The following is a 10,220-nucleotide window of genomic DNA, read 5'->3' as shown; positions in this document are numbered from 1 at the left end:
TAATTGTTCTACAGTATTGTGTTGTTTTCTACCAAACATCAACATGAATCAGCCGTAGTTTTACCTTTATTAACTGGTGTGTTTCCTACAAATGAATCCTGCTAATCACAGGGAAATGGTCTCTGAGAAATACTGGACTAACACATAATGGATGCTCAAAAGGAATTTTTTCAGTTGAGTGAATGAGTGAATGAATTGTCACTTGTAGAAAACTACTAGAAAAATAAATCCAAGACCATATTAATGGTAATCCAATTCTATAATATTTCTGTATGAATAACTGAGTATCAGTGGCATTGTAGATGCTCAATGAGTACCTAATGAATAAATGAATGGATACACTGTAATATGATTATAGTTTTCACAAAAGTTCAGTTAATGATTTGTAGCCTACCTCTTTACTACCAATGAAGAACATCAGATATATAAAGCACTATATAAATTATATCAGTGAGAACCTTTGATTGAAAATGATAGAAACTGATCTTAAAAATAAAGACATTTATTGATTTATGTGTTTGAAAAATCCAAGATAATGTGACTTCAAGTGAGGTATGAAATGACAGCTGAAGATTTTGTTTGTTTCTATTTTCCAATCTGTCCCCTTGTATAGGTTCATTCTTGGCAGGTTTCACCTTTGGTGTTTCTTGTTTGATTGCTCATATTCCTTGTTAGATCCAGTGGGAAAGAGCAAGGATGTTTCTTTCCCAGAAGCCTCCAATCTTATTAGCTCACTCTGAGTCCTGAGCCAGTCCCTGTGGTCAGGGCAATGGGATGCACTGATTTGCTTAAGGAAATCTGAGCACTTCCTGTCTAGAGGGTAGGAGGGCGGGAAGAGAGTGCCAGCTTCTCTTGAAACTCATGAGCTTCTTGAAGGAAGCAGAACATAAGAGTGAAATTCTGTCAGGAAGAAGTCAAGACTGCAAATGTGTCCTCTACACATTAAAAGGAGCTACTATTTGTTTGTACAGATAAAGAAAACATAAATGAAATAGTGAATGGACAATATGGTATACAAAGCAACACTATACAGTGGTAATAATTGTTTAATTATATAATACACAAAAATAATATAAGAACAGAGAAAGTGCAAAAGAAACAAAAATTTATTGTGGCTTTATATCATCAGAAAATGCCCCTATTATTTTGCAACTGTTCCAGGTCCTATGCTGGGCTCTGTCACTTCTTATGACGTCACTACCCTCCCTGACCTTAAGATACAAATAACACCCATCTATATTCTCCAAAAAATCAGATTAACAACTAAAAGTGTCAACTGTGTGTCATGAATGTATATCACAAAATTAGTAAATTTTAAAATCATAAGCTTTAAATCTTAACTTATGCTCTTTTCTTTATCTGAAATATTTACTTCAGTACATTTTCAGTAAAATCCTATTCCTTATTTGAAACTAAACGATAATTTCTATGAAACCTTCTTATGTATCTATCCTTTTCCCAATACAGGATGATTTATTTGCCCATTCTGCCCCACATTTTGTTCTTACCTGTGTGCTGTGCTTAGTCACTCAGTCCTGTCCAAGTCTTTGTGATCCCATGATCTGCAGCCCGCTAGGCTCCTCTGTCCATGGGGTTTCTCCAGGCAAGAATACTGGGAGTAGGTTGCCATGCCCTTCTCCAGGGGATCTTCCCAATCCAGGGATTGAACCCAGGTCTCCCCCGTTGCAGGTGGATTCATTACTGTCCGAGCCACCAGGGAAGCCCAAGAATACTGGAATGAGTAGCCTATCCCTTCTCCAGGGGATCTTCCTGACCAAGGAACCAAACCAGGGTCTCCTGCATTGCAGGCAGATTCTTTACCAGCTGAGCTACCAGGGAAGCCCTTGTTTATATCTAAATTATAATAATTAACATATAACTAGTGATGTGCCGTTTGTAAAGCATTTTCAAATACATCTACTCAATTGATTGCAAAACTTCCTGGGAAGGACATATTATAACTATTCCATTTTATGCTAGAGAGCTGAAAATTACTATCTAAGCTCCAGATATCACATGTCCCCAGTGCTCCACAGTTAACATGTTATAGAGCACTGAAAATGAAGGAAAACATTGTAATAGTTTATGAAGCAAGCATAACAATAGTCCTGATAAAGACAGTACAAAAAGAGAAAACTGCAACTCAATGTCACTTATGAGTACTGATACAAAGTTGTAAATATTAGCAAGAGCAATCTATTCCATTTTTTATAAAATACAGCATGACCGAGTAAGATTTATTTCCAGAATGCAAGGTTATTTCAAAAGTAGAAAAATTCAGCTCCTTTGCCACCCCATCGACTGTAGCCCAGGCTCCTCTGCCTATAGGATATCCCAGGCAAGAATACTGAAGTGGGTTGCCATTTCCTACTCCAGGGGATCTTCCTGACCCAAGGACCAAACACATGTCTCTTTTATCTCCTGCATTGGCAGGCAGATTCATTACCACTGTGCTGCCTGGGAAGCCCTCATTACTATATTATGTCATGTTAAAAACGGTAAGAAGAAAAACTGTATACATGATTATCTCCATAAATGCTGGAAAATGTCCTTGAAAAAGATCAACACCCCTTCCTAATAAAAATACTTAAGATTATAATAACTGGTACTTTCTTAACATGACAAATATACATTCCTTCGTTCTAAAGCTAATATCTTACTTAATGGCAAGACACTACAGCAAAGTCGACCATCATTTCCATTACCATCAACATTGTACTGGCAATGTCAACCAAGCAATTAAACAGAAGAAACTAGAGGCATAATCAGTGGAAAAGAATAAATAGAATTATCTCTATGTGCAGATGTTATGATCTTATACCTGGAAAACCCTAGAGAATCAACGATAAGACTCAAACAATCGGAGAAGTTACTATTGTAGCAGGCCATAAAACTAACATAGAAATCAATGGCAGTTACTTACAAAATGATAACAGAGAACACGATGTATAGAAAACCCCATTTGCATTAACAGCAAAGAAGATAAAGGAGTGGCCGTGATAGCCGAGTAGGGAGACACTGAGCTCATCTCCTCCTCCCAGGCACACCAAAACTACAACTATGTACAGAGCAACTATTGATGAGAACAACCTGAAGACTAGCAGAAAATGTCTTCTACAGCTAAAGATATAAAGAAGAAACTACAATGACATAGGTATGAGGGGCAGAGATGTATATCAAGTCAAGACCCATATCCCCAGATGGCTGACCCAAAATAATTACAATTGTAGAGTTTCTCCCCAAGGAACAAGGAGTCAGAGCCTCACATCAAGTTCCCCACCCTGGGAGTCCTGCACTGGAAAGATGAACCCCCAGAGCATTTGGCTTTGAAGGCCAGTGGGGCCTACTTTCAGGAGAACCAGAGGGGTGTAAGAAATGGAGACTCTACTTTTAAAGGACTCACACAATAATCTCACACATTCTAAGACCTAGGGCAGATGCGATAATTTAGAAGGAGGCTGGGTTAGACCCACTTGTTGATATTGGAGACCCACTTGAAGAGGCAGGAGGCAACTGGAGCTCACTCTGGGGACAGAAACAATGGTGGCAGCCATTTGGGGGAGCTTGTTCTGCCACAAGAACACTGAGGCTGGTAAATGTAATTTCGGAATCCTCCTTCTAGCTTATTAGCACCAGGTTCTGGCTCTGCCCACCAGCCAGTCAGCAACAGTTTGGGAATGTGCCAGGCCAAGCAGCCAGCTGGATGGGGACACAGCCCACTTATTAGCAGACCAGCTGCCCTATTATTTCCTAAGCCCCCAACCATCCTAGGACATGGCCCCACCCACCATAGGGCCCAGGAATCAGTCCCACCTACTTGTGGGCTGGCATTAGCCCTGGGATCCTGCTGCCAGCATTTGGGATCCAACCCTAGCCACCATCAGGCTGAAGCCAGCTCCTGGAATTCCAGGGCTTACAACCAGAGACCCCAGGACTCAGATCCCCTCACCTGTAGGCTGATACTAGGCCCAGAACCCAGCCTCACCCAACTGTGAGTGGGTACCAGTTCTGGAACAATAGAGACCCACAACCAGCCATTTTTCTATGTCTGATATGTCAAAATAGAGAAAAGTTATTTAAAAATAGAGAGAGAGAGAGATGGAGAATCAGAGGATTTATGCAACTTTTCCAAAGTCATACGAAAGAGGCGAAGCAGCTGTCAAGGGCTCAAACTCCTGCTGTTTTCACCACACCTCCTTCTCCCTGTGACTACATTTTGCATTGTAGTAGTACGTTAGCAGAGGCAAAGATTCCTAGAGAATTTGCTTGAACACTTGTATGAGTCATACTGGGATTCTAAGGTAACCAGCACAGGAGCCAGTAGAGTGGCCTGCACTAGAGACACTGTTTGCAGCATGCCTTGGCCTCTAAGAACTTGTATAGCTGTCCAAGGTATGATGTCTAGTAAGGAACAATGGGCTTCCCTGGTGGCTCAGATGGTAAAGAATCTGCCGACAGTGTAGGAGACCGGGGTTCAATCCCTGGGTCCAGAAGACCTCCTGGAGAAAGGAATAGCTACCCACTCCAGTATTCTTGCCTGGAGAATTCTGTGAACAGAGGAGCATGGTGGGCTACAGTCCACGGAATTGCAAAGAGTCAGACATGACTGACTGACTAACAAGGAACAGTTAGGACTGTCAGGCTTCCCACCAAGAACTCATCTGCTAGATGTAAGTTCCCACCTCTGATCAGGAGCAATATCCACTCATGCTCATCATAATGTCTCTGGCTTGATTAAAGAGGAGTACCAGAAATGGTTTGGGGTAGAATGACATGGTTCATCTTTAGGTCTGGAGGAATAGCAAAGACTGACATGTTGGCAAGCAGTTCAGACTAGGCCCCCGTGCTATTTGGGAACTGGAATACAAATCAAGAACCCTGGGCTGGGGAAGGTGTCTCCCTTCTGTGCTTTCTGTGTCACTTCTCATAGCTGTACTTGTCACATTGCATCACAGGAGGCAATGAAGCTGCTTGTCATGTACACTAGATTCAAGCAACTTACAGGCAGAGTTTGTGTCATTCACTGGACAAAAATTTATTGAGACCTGCACTGTGCCAGGCATTGCTTTAGGTGTGGGAATAATACATCAGTGAACTGTTTTCAGACAAATATCTGCATCCTTATTAAATGTACTTTCAACCTCACCTATTCATCACCTAGACTAGTGCCTGGAACATAGTAAGTGTTTAGTAATAAATAAGATGTTCAGTTATAATGAACAGTTGTGGTGATTAGCGTCACGGGCCTTTAGGGACCTATGGATCTCAACTCAGACACCCTGGAAAGTAGACATAGGTCAGAAGACTAATTCCAGTCCCCATTCTGGAGGTGATGCAGTTTCTGGGTCTGATATACTTGTAACTGTCTCTGAATCTGGAAGCTGAATGTCTAAAGGCTGAAATTTTTACCACCAGTAATTGGGCAGAGTCCAAGAAACAGGAATTGAGAGACAGTACTCAATACATAAGAGGCTTGCTTGCTGTGGTTTATAGAACTGAATGTGAAAAACAGGAGGGGATTTTCAAAAACATGTAGTCAATCCTTCTCTCCTCCATCCCCTCTCCCATTACATTTTTTACTCTTCCTTGCAATAGTGACTGTGTTCATTTCAATCATACCCATGACAGGGAACTCACAGTTTACTAACAAGAGCATTCCATTCTGGGGAACTGTCATCATTAACAAATTCTTCCTGAAGTCAAGCCAAACTTGATCTTTTTCTAGTTTCCTCATTGGTCCTGTTTCTGACCTTTGAGACAACTCAAGATTTCTAATTGCTTTTTCTTATAATTTAGATATCAGAAAATCATTCTCTAATAGCTGAAGATGAGACTAATTTTTCTTTATGAAAACTTAAGTGCACTCATTCTTTCTCCTTTCCTTCTACTGCAATGGAGCAAATTTTCTTTCCCACCTCTGCAGTTCATTCTTTCACTTATGCTCTGAATTTCATTCCCTCTCACTGAGACTCAGTTCCCAGTTACTTTCCAGCCTATTCAGGTCACGCTTCTGCCCCCATCACACTCTTGAAACTATTCTAGAGAAACTTGAGCCCTCCAGTGGAATACTCAAGAGACATTTTTAGCAATGATTTTATTTCAGCCCTCCATGGGGCCTGGCCTGGCAGGGGCCCTACCAACAAATTCCTTATACTTGGCAGCCTTGCCTGTTCCTTCCCCAACAGTTCCTCATCAGTGTCATGGTGGGCACCTCTTCTGTTATTCCTTGAATAAGTACTGACTTTCTTGTGGTCCCGTCCTAAATGCTTATCCCACTCTACATTCTCTGCCTGGGGGATTTTATTCACACACGTCACTGCTTTATACCCAAGTATAAGCTAATAACCATGATGGTGTGATCACCCACCTAGAGCCAGACATCCTGGAATGTGAAGTCAAGTGGGCCTTAGGAAGCATCACTATGAACAAAGCTCATGGAAGTGATGGAATTCCAGTTGAGCTGTTTTAAATCCTAAAAGATCATGCTGTGCAAATGCTACAACCAATATGCCAGCAAATTTGGAAAACTCAGCAGTGGCCACAGGACTGGAAAAGGTCAGTTTTCATTCCAATCCCAAAGAAAGACAATGCCAAAGAATCTTCAGACTACCACACAATTTCACTCATCTCACACACTAGCAAAGTAATGCTCAAAATTCTCCTAGCCAGGCTTCAACAGTACATGAACCGTGAACTTCCAGACGTTTAAGCTGGATTTAGAAAAGGCAGAGGAACCAGAGATCAAATCGCCAACATCTGTTGGATCATCAAAAAAGCAAGAGAGTTCCAGAAAAACATCTACTTCTGCTTTATTGACTATGCCAAAACCTTTGACTGTGTGGATCACAACAAACTGTGGAAAATTCTGAAAGAGATGGGAATACTAGACCACCTGACCTGTCTCTTGAGAAATCTGTGTGCAGGTCAAGAAGCAACAGTTAGAACTGGACATGGAACAACAGAGTGGTTCCAAATTGGGAAAGGAGTACGTCAAGGCTGTGTATTGTCACCCTGCTTATTTAACTTACATGCAGAGTACATCATGTGAAACGCTGGGCTGGATGAAGCATAAGCTGGAATCAAGACTGCCCGGAGAAATATCAATAACCTCAGATATGCAGATGACACCACCCTTATGGCAAAAAGCAAAGAAGAACTAAAGAGCCTTTCGATGAAAGTGAAAGAGGAGAGTGAAAAAGCTGGCTTAAAGCTCAACGTTCAGAAAACTAAGATCATGGCATCTGGACCCATCACTTCATGGCAAATAGATGGGGAAACAATGGAAACAGTGGCTGACTTTATTTTCTTGGGCTCCAAAATCTCTGCAGATGGTGACTGCAGCCATGAAATTAAAAGATGCTTGCTCCTTGGAAGAAAAGCTACGACCAACCTAGACAGCATATTAAAAACCAGAGACGTTACTTTGCCAGCAAATGTGCATATAGGCAAAGCTATGGTTTTTCCAGTAGTCATGTAGGGATGTAAGTGTTGGACTATAAAGAAAGCTGAGCGCCGAAGAATTGATGCTGTGGAACTGTGGTGTTGGAGAAGACTCTTGAAGAGTCCCTTGGACTGCAAGGAGATCAAACCAGTCAATCCTAAAGGAAATGAGTCCTGAATATTCATTGCAAGGACTGAGGCTGAAGCTGAAACTCCAATACTTTGGCCACCTGATGCAAAGAACTGACTCATTGGAAAAGACCCTGATGCTGGGAAGGATTGAAGGGAGAAGGAGAAGGGGACAACAGAGGATAAGATGGCTGGATGGCATCACCAACTTGATGGACATGAGTTTGAATAAGCTCTGGGAGCTGGTGATGGACAGGGAAGCCTGATGTGCTGCAGTCCATGGGGTCACAAAGAGTTGGACACGAGTAAGTGACTGAACTGACTGATAAGCTAATAGCTCATAAATCTCCATCTCTATTACAAATTACTTTCTGGGGCTCCATAACTATGCACCTATTTTTCAGACCTCTCCATGGGCTTCCCAGGTGGCTCAGTAATAAAGAATCCACCTACTTAGCAGGAGATGCAGGACATACAGATTCAATCCCTGGGTTGGGAAGATCCCCTGGAAGAAGAAATGGCAACCAACTCCAATATACTTGCCTGGAAAAATTCCCATAGACAGAGGAGTCTGGCAGACTACCATCCACGGGGTCACAGAGTTGGAAACAACTGAGTGACTAAGCACACAAAAGAATGCCCTACAAGTGCTCAAACTCAACACTTGCAGGATGAAAGCCTCCTGTATTCCTCATCAAGGCAGGAATCCAGGTGTCATTCTGGATTCCTGTCTCTTCTTGCCAGCCCCCACTCCACAGATCCACTCATCACCAGCCCTGTCAAGCATGAGACCTAAAGATCTTGTTAGGCCATTCCATAATGTTACGGCTCTAGCTTTGATTTCTGCAATAGCCTCCAGCGTAACTTCTTCTCATTAGTCTTCCACTTTGTGTACAGAGCAATTGTTCTAAATGTGAATGGGGCTCCATTCCAGACCTACTGGGCTGTCTCTGCTTGGACAGGAGAATAAAGAGGAAATGCCTTGGAGGAATACCAAGATCCCTTAAGAACTTCAGCCTCATTTCCTTCCATTTTTTCCATTGTATTTTGTGCTTTATCCATGCTAGCTTCCCAAATGTACCCTCATCTATCTCTACTAGGTCTTTAAAAATCATGTTCTTTCTACCAGAGTGACTCTCAGCATGCCACACCCCTTATCTTTACCCCACCTCTTCTTAGGCAGCTGCACAGGCTCATTCTTAATCTGCTTAATCTCAGCTTGGATGTTCCCTCAGGAAGATTTCTATTATGCCTTTATCAGATCACTGACAGTATCCCTTCTGTGCATCCACACATCTCCCTGGTCTTTTCCCATCAAAGCATTTGTCACATTCTATTGGAATTGGCTATTTTCTTTACTATACTGTAGCCTGTGAGGATAGGAATAAGTCTGCCTAGTTTATAGCTGTATCTTGGAGTCTAGTACAGTAGCGACTTTAAATAGATACCGATAATTACTTACTAATTGAAAGTACATTTTTAAAAGATCCAATTTATGAACACATTCCCAAATCACAGAGGAAAGCTTATTTAATTTTCTAAAGGAGTAGTTTTCAGTTTACTTCTTGGAACACTGAAGGTTCCACAAAGATGCTTTCAGGACTATGACAGTGGGAAGACAGGGCAGGTGGACTGGCCAGCTCCACTCTTTACTGCTTTGTGTACCAAAGGATTTTTGGCTTTCTAAAGCTGTGCTCTCATATATTCCAACACAGGGTATCTGCCCAAATTGCTGAATCCTCACTTGGGATATATGGTTGATGTATTAGTTTCCTCTTAACTGCTGTAACAAATTACCACACACTTAGTTGTTTAAAACAACACAAATTCAGTATCTTGGTTCTGGAGGTGAGAAGTCTGAGATGAGTCTCACCGGACATCTTTGGGGGGCGGGCATTGTCCAGTCTATCATAGGTGGACTTCCTCTAAATGGATATGCACACATGCATCTTCTGGATTGTACATTGTTAGAAATATGAAAGTCTACATCTTTCAAAAATGATCAAAGAAAGTCATGGGCCCTGCTATAACATAAGTCACATCTCTAGTTAATTTAAAAAATCTATTTCATATAACTTATTTATATATATGTTTTTAGGACCATATCCAAATGCATCCATACCACTAAAGTAAATTAGTGTAAACTTTTGGGAGGGTAATTTTGGCAAAATGTATCAAAGTAGAAAACACCTGCATGCTTCGATTGAGAAATTCTACTGTTATTCTACTTACTATTACAGACATAATAGTAAAGATAAAAAACTGCAAAAGATTAGTTTTATGACTCATAGTACATTTATATGATGAGACATGACACAGTTATTATGAAGACTGAGGGTGATAGATAGGTGTGCATAGAGAAAGACACACAAGATAAATTAAATGACAAGAGAGCAAAATGGGGTGCAAAGTCTGATCTGCCTGTGTAGTTTCAGAAAGGACTGTATGTATGCTGGCTTCCGACCTAATTTTGGGGCAGAACACAAGAAAAATCATTAATAGAGGCGGGGGTGGGGAATAACAGACACAAGAAAAGAAGGCTCTTCAATTTATGCTTCTCCACCATCTAAATTTTCTACTGTGGGTAAGTCTTACTTTATTTTATAAAAGAAGGCCCTCTGCGTGCTCAGTTGTGTCTGACTCTTTGGGAC

Source organism: Giraffa tippelskirchi, chromosome 9 (genome assembly GCF_054371585.1).
Source record: "Giraffa tippelskirchi isolate mGirTip1 chromosome 9, T2T-mGirTip1v1.2.pri, whole genome shotgun sequence".
NCBI lineage: Eukaryota > Metazoa > Chordata > Mammalia > Artiodactyla > Giraffidae > Giraffa > Giraffa tippelskirchi.
This window is presented reverse-complemented; position numbering follows the sequence as displayed.